The sequence below is a fragment of the Lolium rigidum genome, chromosome 2 (genome assembly GCF_022539505.1).
Source record: "Lolium rigidum isolate FL_2022 chromosome 2, APGP_CSIRO_Lrig_0.1, whole genome shotgun sequence".
Lineage (NCBI taxonomy): Eukaryota > Viridiplantae > Streptophyta > Magnoliopsida > Poales > Poaceae > Lolium > Lolium rigidum.
In genome coordinates, this window is record NC_061509.1 from 25,006,578 (window position 1) to 25,024,890 (window position 18,313).

Consider the following 18,313-nt stretch of genomic DNA (forward strand, 5'->3'; position numbering starts at 1 on the left):
CAAGATAGCTGCAGCTTTCAGTAGACGATACTCACCATTCCTTCAAAAAATGTATGCTCAAAAACAAAAACAAAACACCATTCCTTTAAAAATAAAGTACGGAGTACTTCAGATGAGTTCCCACTTCACGGTCCACCAGGGCATGCTAATTTATACTAGTTCACTTCATCTTTAACCAGGGGATGATATAGAAAGGGTCAATTTCAATGAAATGGAATAACATACAAAAAATAATCCATTTCTGCATCTCAGACACTGGAAGTTAACTAGATACCTGCAGAGTAAACGATGCCATCAGTCAAACCGATTCCTAAATTTAAATATTAGCTTCAAATTATCAAAATTGTGCCAAAAGGTCAAAGACTTTGTCATCTAAGCATTAGTGGACAAAACTAGCATTAGAAACAGGGAAAGGCAACATGAAGACAGTAAATCTGTAGTGGCAAACTTTCCAACTCCAATTGGTAGCACATTCACAAGATTTTGGCTAACTCTAGTTTCAGTAGAGGTTTAAAGTGGTTCAAATAACTCACTGGAATGACCTAGTTTATACAATGAGCATACAAAAGGACCGAAAGCCATGGTGGAATACACGCAACATCGAAGAAAAGGAGTTTACAACATATTCAACGAGTTAGCTAGCTTTTATTTTGTTGCTGGATTAGTCTCTAACACTATTATAATCCTTGTGTAATAGTATAAGAAGATCATCATTCACCCACATAGAGGTATGACTTTGGATCAACTGACATCATTGCCCCTATATGGGTTTTTGCGTTAACAATAAGTCATTAGCGTATCCTTCAAAAAAGAGTCATTAGCTAGCGGAATAATGTTTATTTGAGTGTATAAATTAAACATGTTTCTGCTCATGAATATGTAGACTTTTCACTTGCATGAATATATTTTTTCATTTATATTAACATTCCTTTTCGATACATGAACATTTTTCTATTTACTTAATTATTATTACGGTTGTTTCTAATATTTTTTATTTTTTGGAAAAATATGTGGATTTTTTGTGATACATTAGCGTTTAGAATCATTGAATAGTTATATCTCCGTAACGTCAACATATTCTCCGAAATAAATTTACATTTATTATTATGTGACAACATTTATTTTTCATATGTGTGATGAATTATTTCTATAACACATACATATTTGAATTAGTAAACTAATTATACTATAAAATGCAAATTTCAAGATTCATAGAATAAACTCAAGATGCCGAATGCAGCCACGTAGGCATGCTTTTAGGTGGAGCTCCCCCATTGCAGCTTAGGGAAAGCTGCAAATAGGAGCACATTGTTAGGATAATATGCGTGTTGTATTACCAGGGGGCCAAAGGCCACAATATATAGTACATGTACAGGTGCACATATGCAGAAAGCCCCCTAACATATGTGGAATCTACAATATACAGATATATACATCTAACACACATGTCATGGAAGATGTTCAGCCATCACCTGTGGTTAAAAAAGATCTTCTAGTGATAGATACGCTAGAACTTTTTTTGTGAAAATAGGATCGATTGATGCATATAGATACACACAGAATGCAATCAGCAGGGAAAAACTACCCAGCGTCGATCATCGTAGTGGTGGATTCTTAACTCTCTAGTGATTTCTCCTGTGTAAAAAGCGTATATACTACCGTAGAAACGGACTTTGCCATGTGTGCAAAACGGACTTTGCCCTCCCGAGTCCAGTAACGCATGCCTAACAGACCGAGCCTAGGGTTCTAAAAAAAGTACAACTGGCTCAATATTTGATCGGGTGCATCAATCGATCGATTACGGCGCCGCCGCCGTGAGTCCACCCGGCCATGGCAATGTTGACGAGAGCCGCCCGCCGCTTACTGCCTGCTTCGAGCCTCCTCGCCGCTGCCCTGCCGCTCCGAAGGACGTACAGCAGCAAGGTGCACGGCATCTTCATCAACTACGTCGATCACGACCGGCCGCACCTCTTCGCCCGCCCCACCTCCTCCCGGACCGTGGACGCCATGCTCGACTTCCTGCCCGACGACGACCGCCTGCGCTTCTGGTGGTCGGTCCTGGACCACAGCGGCGGCCTCCTCCTCTGCGACATGACCGTCGAGCTCTGCGTCTGCAACCCGGCGACGCGGCGGTGGACGCTCATCCCTCGCCTACAGCGGGAGCGGGAGGGCAAGAGCGGTGTGTACCTCGCGTTCGATCCGGCGGCGTCGCCGCACTACGAGCTGATAGTGGTTCCCGCGGCGCCGCCGGGGATGGACAAGCCGCCATTCGTGGATGATGACACGAGCCGCCGCTTGCTGGAATCGGAATGGCCACCGAATTTGTGGAGGCTGGACATCTTCTCGTCAAGGACTGGTCAGTGGGAGGAGAGGGCTTTCTTCCGGCAAGGCGAGCCGGCGGGAACCGTTCGGAGCTTGCTCCTGCATCAAGCCGACCCGACCTGTTGGGGTTGCCAGCGCTACAGGGTCTTTTGCCAAGGAGCACTCTACGTGCACTGCCGAGGTTCTTTTGTTTTGAGGTACCTTACATGCACTGATCGATCCTCTCACACCACTTCCTTATTTTTCTTATTCATAATTTCATGTCCATGAAAGTAGACCTATATTGATTTAGTATAATATTTGTATTATGCTTTCCTGCCTCCTCCGATTTAAATTAATTGATTCTACTTCATATGTATCTAGATGCGTTTATTGACTAAATACACATGCATCTAGATAAAATTGGGTCAATTAATATAAATCGGATAAAATATTCTTTTTGTTAGTACTATAATTAATTGTAAGTGAAAAATGATTAGTTTAAGCAAATACCATATGACTCGTAAGATATGATTAACTTTTTCCAGGCTTTCATTATCCAACGGTACATACCAAGTGATTAGTGCGCCAACATACAATGAGAGCAAGAGATACATAAAGCCATATCTAGGGAGATCACAAAATACGGTGTACTTTGGAATAGTCGAAGTGCCCGAGCGACTGCGGATTTGGATCCTCGACGAGTCAAGGTGGATGAATGGAGTGGATACTGAAGTATCAAGATGACCTTGTACCCTTAGCCCAGCACCTAATGAAATATGATCGGTATGATCGCCCGATGGATGCACATTGGATGGTACACGATGTGTCTGATGCTGAGGAAGATGCTTCGGCGGAAACTCTGACAAAAAAGAGATTTGAGTGGGATTCTGATGATGATGGATTTTTTACAATTAAACGTGGTCCTAAGATCTACCACAAACACTTTCATATTCTTGGATTCCACCCTTACAAGGAAGTCAGGGTCTAATCCTTATTTCCTTCATGTCAACGGGTCCATTTCATTGTCTTATTAATTACGTGGTAATTGAGGTCAACTTAGCTTGTATTGTTACATGGATCTGATCTCATCAACGACTCAGAACGGGAGGTCCTCCTCTTGTCCCACTGAAGTGGCATAAATGATGGATTGGAAATTGGAAGCAGTAGTAGTACTCTGCCACTTTTATTGTGAAGTTCAGTACGTGTTCAACAGCAAGATAGCTGGAGCTGGCAAAACGAAAAATATTAGTCCCGATACATACTAAATGTTGAAAATTTAGTTCAATTGAAAACTGAACTAAACCTCCGACGCTTTAGCATGGATGGATCGGAGAAAGTGGCGGATCATTCTAAGTGTTGTCACGCCGTCTCGGAGCTTGGAGTCTGGGCACTTGCGAGTCTGGCCTGCAGATCCTCCACTTCTACTTTGACCACATCCTTACGCTTGCTGATGTCACCTTTATACTTGTTGACCCAGTATAGCGTCGGGTTCACCAAGATGATCGAAGCCACTCCCGATGTGTAGGAGTTAACCTGCCCGCTTGCGCTCGGGCCGGTGAGCACTATTAGACCAGTCTTGCAGTACAAGGCGAAGTCCTCGCAGTTCGTCTTGATCAGGTTGTAGCACCTGAATCCATTCCTCAACAAGTGTAGCTGGCACGGTGGACAACCTTCTCGTCGGGATCGGCGGTGGCAAGCGTGCACGTCCCGCCTCTCACCTTGGCAAAGAAAAACCTCCTTCTGACGCCATACTTGTAGCGGTAGAGGGGACCCTCCGCCAGGAAACAGCTGAGGCAGGAGCACGCCACACTACTTATCTCCGTGGCGGTGGCAGAGGCAGCGGCGACTTCCAATCGGTAGCGTATGCATACCAAGCATGGCGTGGTTATCATAGAAGAGATAGAACTCCCAAGAGAAAGACTTGTGACTCTTTCACCTCCGCCCCTTCCAGTGGTAAAATGGATCACCTTATTCTCGCCCACATATATTCCTGCATGCGCAAGGAACACGGTCATACATCACCTATAACTAAACGTATACTGTATAAGCATTCCTAAGAGTTTGCATGATCGAGATGGTTCCACACCATGATGAGCGTAGACCCACGCGGCCCTCCACGAGTAGATGTGATCCCCCGCCTTCAAGGTCTCCTTCTCAACCCTAAAACAATGCGGGTAAAAATCTACTGTAAACAAAATGTAGGAGGTCCAAAAAATATAGAGAGATCAATTTGGAGCAAAACCTGTTGGACAGGACACCCATGGATGAACGGCGACGAAGATGGAGAAGGTCGGAAGCGAAAATGCGCCTTGCTTGCGCTTCGGTGCTAAGCGTCAAGAAGGAGATGGCAACAAATTAAATGGGCGAGTAGGATTTTACCAGACGTAGTACTGCACCTTTATATCCCGCAATGATCCAAGCCCGGCCTTCACCCTTGATTAGTTATATGCCATATGATACATTGGTTTATCCTAGCTTGATGTCAGTTATACAGGGTTGAGATCATATATAATTACATAAATTACCTGTAATTAATGAACATGTACAACTATGGTGTGGTCAGTATCTCACGATCTACAAATTGTACATCGAACGTCCACTAGTTGTGATAATTAGGAAGGGTTAGGATATACTATACTTTAATAAGATTCACAGCAGGCCCACTAGCTAGTAAACTTGACATGCAAAGGAGTTGACTTAAAGCTCAATCAATGAACATATTAAAGGAGTACTGTACGTTAATCATGAATATATAGAGCAATGTATTATTTAATATTTGAAAACAAATTAGTATTGCAACTACTAGTAACAACCTCAACCCGGGTAGGACGATTAGCCAACATAATTAAATTAATACCTGACACTCTGCTAGGCCGTTAGGTCAATATACTTTGTCAACACAATGTGTCTCGTCAACCACTGTATCTCGTCTTCTGGGTGGTGTAACTCTGATTACCAATGAAAGAAACAGGATTGTGGAGCAGTATCAGGATTGAGGACTAAGAAATCCGTGGGCTTGACAAAGTCGTCGCCAACTGCAAATCAGGGGCCGAGGCGGTATTTACATACCATTAATTCCTCTATGGAATAAATAATATCTAATCTAAAAACTCCATTTTACCCTGAATGCGTTAAGCATATACTACCTCCGTTTCAAGGAATAAGGCGCACACGTATTGCAAGACGAACTTTGACCATAAAAATTGAGCAATAAAATCTTGATTATATTATATGTAATTAGTATCGTTAGATTCGTATTGAAAAGAACTTTTCAATTATACTAACTAGTTGAATACCGTGCGTTGCTACGGCCTATTTTCGGTCGTCATACATATCATCCATGTAATGTAATATACACATAAATACCGAAAAAGATAGCCACATATTTTTATAAATATAAAAATTATACTTAGCGTATTTCAGTGTCATATGTACTAAAAGAAATGATTAAACTATATCTTATTAACTACTCCATTGACATGCTTGGGCTATTGGTTGACATCGGCGCAAACTCCATTTCTATCATTCCCGTAGGGTGCATAAGATAAATTATACATCCAAATCTAATATTTTAATATGGTCATATGTAATAGGGATAGGGAAATTTCTCTTATTACACCTTTTTTGATTGTGTATTTTTCTTTCAGTGCCATCGTGTCAGAAACTGTTAGTCAAAGACTTACCTTAAAAGAAAAATGCCTTATTTTTAGTAATATGATCTGATAATAAATAAACATATTTTAAAATGAAGATTTAAAATTTAAAGATAATTATTTGATGCTCCTGCATAATGCAGGGAAAAATACGCAGCCCGGAGCAGCACAAGTCTTCCTAAAGTCTTTCCGTACCCCCATAAACATAATTCATGAGCACAGAAAGAAACAACAACAAAATATCTCAATATTATTCCCTGAAGCGTAGGAGAGCAACATCTACCTAGCCCGAGCATGATGATGAATAGGCACCCCTTCATTAAGTTGCTTGTTGTGCGATAACCATGCTTCTGGGGACGCCATCAACTATTCTTTGTTGAATATCATGTGAGTTGCTATGCATGTCCGTCTTGTCTGAAGTAAGAGAGATCTACCACCTTTATGGTTGGAGCATGCATATTGTTAGAGAAGAACATTGGGCCGCTAACTAAAGCCATGATCCATGGTGGAAGTTTCAGTCTTGGACATATATCCTCAATCTCATATGAGAATAATAATTGTTGCAACATGCTTATGCATTAAAGAGGAGTCCATTATCTGTTGTCCATGTTGTCCCGGTATGGATGTCTAAGTTGAGAATAATCAAAAGCGAGAAATCCAAAATGCGAGCTTTCTCCTTAGACCTTTGTACAGGCGGCATGGAGGTACCCCATTGTGACACTTGGTTAAAACATGTGCATTGCAAAGATCCGGTAGTCCAAGCTAATTAGGACAAGGTGCGGGCACTATTAATATACTATGCATGAGACTTGCAACTTGTAAGATATAATTTACATAACTCATATGCTTTATTACTACCGTTGACAAAATTGTTTCATGTTTTCAAAATAAAAGCTCTAGCACAAATATAGCAATCGATGCTTTCCTCTTTGAAGGACCATTCTCTTTACTTTTATGTTGAGTCAGTTCACCTATCTCTCTCCACCTCAAGAAGCAAATACTTGTGTGAACTGTGCATTGATTCCTACATACTTGCATATTGTACTTGTTATATTACTCTATGTTGACAATTATTCATGAGATATACATGTTACAAGTTGAAAGCAACCGCTGAAACTTAATCTTCCTTTGTGTTGCTTCAATACCTTTACTTTGATTTATTGCTTTATGAGTTAACTCTTATGCAAGGCTTATTGATGCTTGTCTTGAAGTACTATTCATGAAAAGTATTTGCTTTATGATTCACTTGTTTATTCATGTCATTACCATTGTTTTGATCGCTGCATCCACTACATATGTTTACAAATAGTATGATCAAGGTTATGATGGCATGTCACTTCAGAAATTATCTTTGTTATCGTTTTACCTGCTCGGGACGAGCAGAACTAAGCTTGGGGATGCTTGATACGTCTCCGACGTATCGATAATTTCTTATGTTCCATGCCATATTATTGATGATACCTACATGTTTTATGCACACTTTATGTCATATTCGTGCATTTTCCGGAACTAACCTATTAACAAGATGCCGAAGTGTCAGCTTGCTCGTTTTCTCGCTGTTTTTGGTTTCGAAATCCTAGTAACGAAATATTCTCGGAATCGGACGAAATCAAGACCCAAGTTCCTATTTTTCCCGGAACCATCCAGAACACCCGAGAGCCGCCAGAGGGAAGCCCTGGGGGCCCCACACCACACCCTGGCGCGGCCAGAGGGGGGCCGCGCCGCCCTATTGTGTGGGCCCCCCAGGCCCCCTCCGAGGCTGCCCTTCCGCCTATTTAAAGCCTCCGTCGAGAAAACCCTGATGCGAAAAACCACGATACGGAAAACCTTCCAGAGACGCCGCCGCCGCCAATCCCATCTCGGGGGATTCTGGAGATCTCCTCCGGCACCCTGCCGGAGAGGGGATTCATCTCCCGGAGGACTCTACACCGCCATGGTCGCCTCCGGAGTGATGAGTGAGTAGTTCACCCCTGGACTATGGGTCCATAGCAGTAGCTAGATGGTTGTCTTCTCCTCATTGTGCTTCATTGTTGGATCTTGTGAGCTGCCTAATGATGGCGTGTATTTCACACGTTCGTTGGGCAACCCCAAGAGGAAGGTATGATGAGCACAGCAGCAAGTTTTCCCTCAGAAAGAAACCAAGGTTTATCGAACCAGGAGGAGCCAAGAAGCACGTTGAAGGTTGATGGCGGCGGGATGTAGTGCGGCGCAACACCGGAGATTCCGGCGCCAACGTGGAACCCGCACAACACAACCAAACTACTTTGCCCCAACGAAACGGTGAGGTTGTCAATCTCACCGGCTTGCTGTAACAAAGGATTAACCGTATTGTGTGGAAGATGATTGTTTGCAGAGAAAACAAGTAGAAACAAGTATTGCGATAGATTGTATTTCGAGTAAAGAGAATTGGACCGGGGTCCACAGTTCACTAGAGGTGTCTCTCCCATAAGACGAACGAGCATGTTGGGTGAACAAATTACGAGTTGGGCAATTGACAAATAAAGAGAGCATGACCATGCACATACATATCATGATGAGTATAGTGAGATTTAATTGGGCATTACGACAAAGTACATAGACCGCCATCCAACTGCATCTATGCCTAAAAAGTCCACCTTCAGGTTATCATCCGAACCCCCTCAAGTATTAAGTTGCAAGCAACAGACAATTGCATTAAGTATGGTGCGTAATGTAATCAACAACTACATCCTTAGACATAGCATCAATGTTTTATCCCTAGTGGCAACAAGCACAACACAACCTTAGAACTTTCCGTCACTCGTCCCGGTGTCAATGCGGGCATGAACCCACTATCGAGCATAAGTACTCCCTCTTGGAGTTAAAAGCATCTACTTGGCCAGAGCATCTACTAATAACGGAGAGCATGCAAGATCATAAACAACACATAAGCATAACTTTGATAATCACCATAACAAGTATTCTCTATTCATCGGATCCCAACAAACGCAACATATAGAATTACATATAGATGATCTTGATCATGATAGGCAGCTCACAAGATCCGACAATGATAGCACAATGGGGAGAAGACAACCATCTAGCTACTCGCTATGGACCCATAGTCCAGGGGTAGACTACTCACTCATCACTCCGGAGGCGACCATGGCGGTGTAGAGTCCTCCGGGAGATGATTCCCCTCTCCGGCAGGGTGCCGGAGGCGATCTCCGAGGATCCCCCGAGATGGGATTGGCGGCGACGGCGTCTCGGTAATGTTTTCCGTATCGTGGCTCTCGATGCGGGGGTTTCGTCACGGAGGCTATTTGTAGGCGGAAGGGCAAGTCAAGAGGCGGCACGGGGGCCCACACCACAGGCCGGCGCGGCCAAGGGGGGGGCCGCGCCGCCCTAGGGTTTGGCTCCCCTGTGGCCCCTCTTCGTCTCTCCTTCGGACTTCTGGAAGCTTCGTGAGAAAATAGGCCTCTGGGCTTTTATTTCGTCCAATTCCGAGAATATTTCTTTACTAGGATTTCTGAAACCAAAAACAGCGAGAAAACGAAGAAGCGGCACTTCGGCATCTTGTTAATAGGTTAGTTCCGGAAAATGCACGAATATGATATAAAGTGTGCATAAAACATGTAGATAACATCAATAATGTGGCATGGAACACAAGAAATTATCGATACGTTGGAGACGTATCAGCATCCCCAAGCTTAGTTACTGCTCGTCCCGAGCAGGTAAAACGATAACAAAGATAATTTCCGGAGTGACATGCCATCATAAACTTGATCATACTATTTGTAAAGCATATGTAGAGAATGCAGCGATCAAAACAATGTGTATGACATGAGTAAACAAGTGAATCATAAAGCAAAGACTTTTCATGAATAGTACTTCAAGACAAGCATCAATAAGTCTTGCATAAGAGTTAACTCATAAAGCAATAATTCAAAGTAAAGGTATTGAAGCAACACAAAAGAAGATTAAGTTTCAGCGGTTGCTTTCAACTTGTAACATATATATCTCATGGATATTGTCAACATAGAGTAATATAATAAGTGCAATAAGCAAGTATGTAAGAATCAATGCACAGTTCACACAAGTGTTTGCTTCTTGAGGTGGAGAGAAATAGGTGAACTGACTCAACATTGAAGTAAAGAGAATGGTCCTCATAGAGGAAAAGCATCGATTGCTATATTTGTGCTAGAGCTTTGATTTTGAAAACATGAAACAATTTTGTCAACGGTAGTAATAAAGCATATGCATCATGTAAATTATATCTTATAAGTTGCAAGCCTCATGCATAGTGTACTAATAGTGCTCGCACCTTGTCCTAATTAGCTTGGACTACCTGGATTATCACCGCAATACATATGCTTTAACCAAGTATCACAAAGGGGTACCTCTATGCCGCCTGTACAAAGGTCTAAGGAGAAAGCTCGCATTTGGATTTCTCGCTTTTGATTATTCTCAACTTAGACATCCATACCGGGACAACATAGACAACAGATAATGGACTCCTCTTTTAATGCTTTAAGCATTCAACAACAATTAATTCTTTTCTCATTAGAGATTTGAGGATGTTTGTCCAAAACTGAAACTTCCACCATGGAACATGGCTTTAGTTAAGCGGCCCAATGTTCTTCTCTCACAATATGCATGCTCAAACCATTCAACTCAGTGTAGATCGCCCTTACTTCAGACAAGACGAACATGCATAGCAACTCACATGAAATTCAACAATGAGTTGATGGCGTTCCCAGTAAACATGGTTATCGCACAACAAGCAACTTAATAAGAGATAAAGTGCATAATTACATATTCAATACTACAATAGTTTTTAAGGCTATTTTGTCCCATGAGCTATATATTGCAAAGGTGAATGATGGAATTTTAAAGGTAGCACTCAAGCAATTTACTTTGGAATGGCGGGAAAATACCATGTAGTAGGTAGGTATGGTGGACACAAATGGCATAGTGGTTGGCTCAAGTATTTTGGATGCATGAGAAGTATTCCCTCTCGATACAAGGTTTAGGCTAGCAAGGTTGTTTGAGGCAAACACAAGGATGAACTAGTACAACAAAACTCACATAAAAGACATATTGAAAGCATTATAATACTCTATACCGTCTTCCTTGTTGTTCAAACTCAAAACTAGAAATTATCTAGACCTTAGAGAAACCAAATATGCAAACCAAATTTTAGCATGCTCTATGTATTTCTTCATTAATAGGTGCAAAGCATATGATGCAAGAGCTTAAACATGAACACAACAATTGCCAAGTATCACATTACCCAAAACATTTATAGCAATTACTACATGTATCATTTTCCAATTCCAACCATATAACAATTTAACGAAGGAGAAACTTCGCCATGAATACTATGAGTAGAAACCAAGGACATATTTGTCCATATGCTACAGCGGAGTGTATATCTCTCCCATAAAGTGAATGCTAGGATCCATTTTATTCAAACAAAACAAGAACAAAAACAAACCGACGCTCCAAGAAAAAGCACATAAGATGTGGCCGAATAAAAATGTAGTTTCAGGGGAGGAACCTGATAATGTTGTCGATGAAGAAGAGGATGCCTTGGGCATCCCCAAGCTTAGACGCTTGAGTCTTCTTGATATATGCAGGGGTGAACCACCGGGTGCATCCCCAAGCTTAGAGCTTTCACTCTCCTTGATCATGTTGCATCATACTCCTCTCTTGATCCTTGAAAACTTCCTCCACACCAAACTCGAAACAACTCATTAGAGGGTTAGTGCACAATATAAATTGACATATTCAGAGGTGACACACTCATTCTTAACACTTCTGGACATTGCATAATGCTACTGGACATTAGTGGATCAAAGAAATTCATCCAACATAGCGAAAGAGGCAATGCGAAATAAAAGGCAGAATCTGTCAAAACAGAACAGTTCGTATTGACGAATTTTAAAATGGCAGCAGACTTGCTCAAATGAAAATGCTCAAATTGAATGAAAGTTGCGTACATATCTGAGGATCATGCACGTAAATTGGCATAATTTTCTGAGCTTCCTGCAGGGCAGTGGGCTCAGATTCGTGACAACAAAGAAATCTGGGACTGCGCAGTAATCCAAATCTAGTACTTACTTTTCTATCAACGGCTTAACTTGGCACAACAAAACTCAAAACTAAGATAAGGAGAGGTTGCTACAGTAGTAAACAACTTCCAAGACACAAAATAAAAACAAATTACTGTAGGTAAAAACATGGGTTGTCTCCCATAAGCGCTTTTCTTTAACGCCTTTCAGCTAGGCGCAGAAAGTGTGTATCAAGTATTATCGAAGGGTGATGCATTCTCAGCGAGGTGTGGAGTTTTCTCAACTAGGCATATTATATTAGATACATAAGTTTTAGCATCTCCCTTTTCATTAGTCTTAGGTGTGCTACTCTCATCAAACGAATTTTCAGGAACAAGCCAAGCATAATTATTTTCTAGTGCATCATTCATAGCTAGGAGCTTGCATGGTATTGGTGCTTTGATCTCCTCACCATCATCAATATTATTAGTGTATCTTATTCTATCCATATCCATCTTTTCAAGGAGACTAGCAAAATTAGTAGGAGAACCAAGCATATTAAATTTAGCAAAGACCTTTCTAGCTTCTCTTGCTAGACCACCAAATTCTCTAAGAAGGGTTTCTAAAACAAAATCTTTCTTTTCCCCTTCTTCCATATCACCAAGCGTGAAAAACATGTGTTGGATTATAGGATTAAGATTAACAAATTTAGTTTCCAACAAGCGAACTAAATGCGCAGCAGCAATTTCATAAGTAGGCGCAAGATCTATCAAGTGTCTATCTTCAAAATTTTCAATGGTACTAACATGGTTGAAGAATTCTTCTATATTATTTCTCCCAACTATAGACCCACGTCCTACCGGTATGTTCTTTGTGGTAAAATTAAAAGGAAACATGATGAAATAAGTAAAGTGAATGCAAGTAAACTAATTTTTTTTTGTGTTTTTGATATAGCAAACAAGATAGCAAATAAAGTAAAACTAGCAACTAATTTTTTTGTATTTTGATTTAGTGCAGCAAACAAAGTAGTAAATAAAATAAAGCAAGACAAAAACAAAGTAAAGAGATTGAGAAGTGGAGACTCCCCTTGCGGCGTGTCTTGATCTCCCCGGCAACGGCGCCGAGAAAATATGCTTGATGGCGTGTATTTCACACGTTCGTTGGGCAACCCCAAGAGGAAGGTATGATGAGCACAGCGAGCAAGTTTTCCCTCGAGAAAGAAACCAAGGTTTATCGAACCGGGAGGAGCCAAGAAGCACGTTGAAGGTTGATGGCGGCGGGATGTAGTGCGGCGCAACACCGGAGATTCCGGCGCCAACGTGGAACCTGCACAACACAACCAAACTACTTTGCCCCAACGAAACAGTGAGGTTGTCAATCTCACCGGCTTGTCTGTAACAAAGGATTAACCGTATTGTGTGGAAGATGATTGTTTGCGGAGAAAACAGTAGAAACAAGTATTGCGATAGATTGTATTTCGAGTAAAGAGAATTGGACCGGGGTCCACGATTCACTAGAGGTGTCTCTCCCATAAGACGAACAGCATGTTGGGTGAACAAATTACAGTTGGGCAATTGACAAATAAAGAGAGCATGACCATGCACATACATATCATGATGAGTATAGTGAGATTTAATTGGGCATTACGACAAAGTACATAGACCGCCATCCAAGCTGCATCTATGCCTAAAAAGTCCACCTTCGAGGTTATCATCCGAACCCCTCCGGTATTAAGTTGCAAGCAACAGGACAATTGCATTAAGTATGGTGCGTAATGTAATCAACAACTACATCCTTAGACATAGCATCAATGTTTTATCCCTAGTGGCAACAGCACAACACAACCTTAGAACTTTATGTCACTGTCCCGGGTGTCAATGCAGGCATGAACCCACTATCGAGCATAAGTACTCCCTCTTGGAGTTAAAAGCATCTACTTGGCCAGAGCATCTACTAATAACGGAGAGCATGCAAGATCATAAACAACACATAAGCATAACTTTGATAATCACCATAACAAGTATTCTCTATTCATCGGATCACCACTTCTCGAAGGCGGCGCCGCTCATCGGTTTGAGCGGCGGATCTTGGCGGTACCACCGCCCACCGGCGGCGAACTCCCGGAGCGAGTCCGGCATGTAATACGCGCCGCCGTACTTGCAGGCCGCACGGCGGCTCCCGCGGCGGAGCGCTTGCATTTCAAGCGCCACGCCTCCTCCACGGTGTCCGGCGAGCGGGATCGCTTCGATCCGCTCGCCGGCGAGGCGCTACTACAGCGGCGGGAGTCCATGCGGGTGGCGGCGGTTGGAATGCGGCGCGGGGGAGCGACTAATTGCTCGCCGGAGCAGGAGGAGGAGGCGGCGGCGCACGGCGGAGCTAGGGTTGCGAGTGAGGGGTTAACCCCTCACTCGCACCTGCGCCCGGTATAAGTAGGGGGCGGAGGGGCCGATTTCCTGGGCCCAGTATTCCGCCGAAACGGGGCAGCCCGAATACGGGGCCTGCTAGACGGCCCAAACCGCGCCTGCCCCGTATCTCGCCGGAATTTTACGGGGTGGGCGGGTTATAAAGGGCCTGTTAGACATGCTCTTTCTACCACTGAATTCGGCTGAAGCATTGTATTGTACTGTACAACAATACGTTGAGTAAAGAACTGTCAATCCGTGGGATGATTACACCGAAATTCTCCGTTTTGAAGGCTACTAGAACATTATGAGACAAGAATTTGATTCTTTCTTTAGCAGAAGAATTTGCTTCAACATCGTTGGGCCCAAAAACATCGTGGGCTCGGAACCTCAACGTGATTTCCCCTACTATATTCTCAATAATATTGGGCCTCCACCTCATTTCACTCCACCACGCCAGTTCCAGTCCAACCCACTGCAGGGATGACCAGCGACGAGGCCGAGACAACGAGCTCGCCGGCGGCGCCGCCGCTGGAGGACGACGACCTGCTCTCCGAGATCCTCCTCCGCCTCCCGCCGCAGCCCTCGTCCCTCCCCCGCGCCTCCGCCGTCTCCAAGCGCTGGCGTAGCCTCGCCTCCGACCCCCGCTTCTGCAGCCGCTTCCGCTCACACCACCGCCGCAACCCTCCCCTCCTCGGCTGCTTCGTCAAATTCTTTGACGACATCCACTTCACTTCTACCCTGGACGCGCCCAATCGCATCCCGCCGTCCCGCTTCTCCGTCCCCATCCACGCCGGTGACAGCTTCCGGCCCCTCGGGTGCCGCCATGGCCTCGCGCTCATCCTCTCGCCCAAGAACCAGCTCCTGGTGTGGGACCCCATCACCGGCGGCCAGCACCGCCTGGGCATTCCTCCAGCGTTCGACGCGGATGACAGCTGGATCAGCGCCGCGGTGCTTCGCCCTGCTGCTGCCGGAGACATCCAGCACTTCCAGGTGGTCTTGGTAGGAAACAGCGACATGCACCGCCGAAAGGCCGTCGCCTCCGTTTACTCATCCGAGACCGGCGTATGGGGTAATCTCATCACAGTACAGCTTCCGCCTGATGATCCTAGTGTTAATCAATACAACCCCGCTGTGATGGCTGGGGATTCCCTTTACTGGTTGATTAGTGGGGAAATCTACGGAATTCTTGAATTCGATTTGGATAGGCAGAGCCTATCTTTGATACCTGTGCCAGGGGATGAGATTCACTGGTGGGAAGGTGTTGGCAATATTTCGGTTATCTTGTTAGAAGATGGTGGCCTTGGTTTCCTCATCCTGTCAAAATTCAGCGCCCAGTTATGGAAGAGGGAGATGAATTGTGATGGTGTTAATTCGTGGCTGCTGGAAAGGACTATTGCGCTGGACAAGCTACTTTTAGAATGGGCGACAGAGCACCCATTCATCCTCGGGTTTGCTGAGAACAATAATGTGGTGTTATTACGGACATCGACTGGCGTATTCGCGGTCCAGCTGGAATCATTGCAGTTCAAGAAAGTTTTCGACTACAACAATTGGCATGGCTTTTATCCATTTGAAGTTGTCTATACTGCAGGTATAACTAGACCAAGTTATCTGATACTCTCTTATTACTAGTTTCGAATTATATAGTTCAAGTCTAAGGTAACCAACACTTTGGCTGTTTAATCTATGGGTGTGCCTAGTATAAAACAGAATACAATGATTGATAGAAAAATATTTTTTGAGGTATACATGCAAATTATTTGTACATTATTGGAACTAAATTTGATTGTTGCCTGTCTGTTGACTTATTCAAGAGCTGTATAATATAGCTATTGTTAGTGCATAACTTGCTGCTTAGGTATTTCTCACGATGAGATACTCGATGGTCGGAACCTGAAGACAGCTATATTAAAAAACTTGGTTGAACCAATTCACATGTCGAACACATGGTGTGATATTTACACTGTAACTTTTGACCTTTAGAAGAGTCCTGCTGTATGTGGCATTTCCATTTTGCAGTATTCAGGCTACATTTATCTAAATATAAATAGTCATGATCACTTTTATTTGTAGAATTTATTATTACAAGAATATTTTGTTTTATCCGAGATGGCATGGACATACTTAAGATTAATTTAAGGTGACTTCTCCCTTCAGATCTGCTAATTGTTGTGCATCATTGTTCATTTTATGAGATAAGCGAGTATATTCATATACTATATAATTAAACTGAAGAGAGTATACAGTGTAATATTATTTGTATTAAATAGTAGTAGATATGGTTTTGTTATCTGTTCTTATTGTCCCACCAAGATTCAATTGGTTTTATATGAAATTACAGCTATGTGTTTATTTTGATATCTCATTTATGCCCCCCTCATATCTATTTGGCTTTTCGTTGGAATCTTATTGGTTCCTTGACTTCTTATGTTTGTAGACAAGAGCATTGGTGGTGGGCAGGATGGAGCTGAACTTACAAAAGACATAAAATGATTTGTCCAGATGGGCATGCTATTGTGATGTATTGATCAAGCAGGTAACTATCTATCGGTGGTAGCAGAATGAAATGTGTTCCTTTCCTTTTATGCTATTTTTCTTTTACCTTTTCTGGATGCTTCAATGCATCTGGTTTTTTTTTTTGTGTGCTTATGAGTTCAAGTTTGAGGATCATGTGTTTGATGTTCCCTCAATGCAAAATAATTGATAACTTAAAAATCGTGTGCATTTGGCTTCGTACTTCCATTATTAATATCGACTTGCCACTTCACTTTATTGCTTATTTAGGGAAACACATTTCATATTGTTGCTCATTCAGGATCTTTGTAATACCTAGTTCTCGCTTATTGTTGTACAATTATGTTAAGCTAGGAGGATAGATTAAATATTTTCTCAGCATATCTCTATTTATGACTAAAGTCAGATAATCTCCAGTATAGTTTGTATGATTCAAACTACATGTTGGATGTTTTTATGGTTTATGTGCAGTCTGGTTTTCTTCCATTTTGGTCACTATGAATATTTAATAATTTATACAGAACACATGATAAGGTTGGTATGACTGAAACATCGCTTTCTTCATAAGTATGTGCTAGTGTTTTGTTTTTACAGTGGAGAGTAAAAAAACAATGATAGACGACCTTTACTTCAGGCTTGACAACTTGAATTTGATTTGCTAGTGACTATATATCTCGTACATTTCTGCTCTGTTACTCCATGAGCCCCTTATACTTCCATAATAATAAAGAAAAATTCAACATATTTGATAAACTAGGTTGTTCCAGTGAGTTATTTGAACCACTTTTAACCTCTACTGAAACTAGAGTTAGCCAAAAACTTGAGAATGTGCTACCATTTGGAGTTGGAAGGTTTGCCACTACAGATTTACTGTCTTCATGTTGCCTTTCCCTGTTTCTAATGCTAGTTTTTTTTCCATTAATGCTTAGATGACAAAGCTTTTGACCTTTTGGCACAATCTTGATAATTTGAAGCTAATATTTATCGGTTGAATCATACAAAAATTGTGAGGTGTTTAACATACTTTCCATGAATGAATATTAGGAATCGGTTTGACTGATGGCATCTTTTGCTCCGCAGGTATCTAGTTAACTTCCGCTGGCTGAGATGCAGAAATGGATTATTTTCTGTATGTTCTTCCATTTCATTCTGTATGCTGCATGGAACCTGTGAAATTGACCCTTTCTTTATAATCCCCTGGTCAAAAAATGAAGTGAACTCGTAGGAATTAGCATGCCCTGGCGGACTGTGAAGTGGGAATCCAGGGGCATGAAGAGAAACTGAACTTGCTTCTGTTAATTCCATATTGTTGGCCCTGTCAGTTAACCGTGCGGTTCATTTCCTTTTATGCCTTCCAAGCAAGCATGTTGATCCCGTGTGCACTCTTTTCGGCATTGAAACAACCGCCAGGTGGCCTAACTGAAGT

General features: G+C 42.5%; 1 pseudogene; it reads right to left on the minus strand.

Annotated features, from left to right (window-relative positions):
• Positions 1–3,663: 3,663 nt before the first annotated feature.
• Positions 3,664–4,566, minus strand: LOC124689375 (annotated as a pseudogene).
• Positions 4,567–18,313: the final 13,747 nt, after the last annotated feature.